The 798-nt window shown below is 34.2% G+C and overlaps 1 pseudogene; it reads right to left on the bottom strand.

Annotated features, from left to right (window-relative positions):
• Positions 1 to 230: 230 nt before the first annotated feature.
• On the bottom strand, positions 231 to 347 carry LOC145247748 (5S ribosomal RNA; annotated as a pseudogene).
• Between the last annotated feature and the right edge of the window lie 451 nt (positions 348 to 798).

Here is a 798-nt window from a genome sequence, read left to right as displayed (position 1 = left end):
AATTATAATCGTACGCATATACAAAAATACATATATAAATGTATATATGCATATTACTTCCTTCAGTCTTGGCAGACTATGGATACCCACTGTAAGGTTGCCTGCGCGTGAGATCTGTGTGGCAAGGGTTGCGTCTCTCCAACCACGCCTCTCCTGGGTCAGAATTTTTGTATACCAGTGGCAAGTCGAAGTACAGGACAACTTAAAACAATGCCGAGATGCGCGGCGAGCATATATCGCACCAAGAATTCCCAAATGGTCATCCATATGGTACTAATCTGGCTCAACGTTGCTTAACTTCGGTGATCAGGCGGGAACCGGTGTGTCAACGTGATTATGCCGTATATAATATGATTATATAAATGCATATACACATATATATAAAACAAAAATATAAAAAATAAAATAATATTAAATAATTAGGAAAAACTGAGACTAAATGAAAAACTCATACACAAGCAAATGGGATAGAGACACGTGTTATTTTACAAAGACATAGATAGAGATATAGATGCACATATACATACGTATATGTAGATGCATACATATACATGTATACATATATAAGTGTACGGCATCACCTTTAGTCTCACAAAAAATAGAAGAAATATTTTATATTGCGTAGATTTATAGCTGTCGCTTTAAGAGCTGAGCTAACTAATTTTGAATTGGTTATATTTGAGTTTTTTTGTGTTTACATTGGGAAATAAGTTCGCTCTTGAAATTAATTAAGTTGAAACAAAAGGTGACAAGAGTTAGAACCTTTAAGTTTAAGACTCTGACTTTTTAATAATAGCC

The sequence above is a fragment of the Euprymna scolopes genome, chromosome 25 (assembly GCF_053919585.1).
Source record: "Euprymna scolopes isolate OS-2025 chromosome 25, ASM5391958v1, whole genome shotgun sequence".
Lineage (NCBI taxonomy): Eukaryota > Metazoa > Mollusca > Cephalopoda > Sepiida > Sepiolidae > Euprymna > Euprymna scolopes.
Note: the sequence above shows the minus strand (reverse complement) of the source record. Positions and strands in the feature narration are given on the sequence as shown.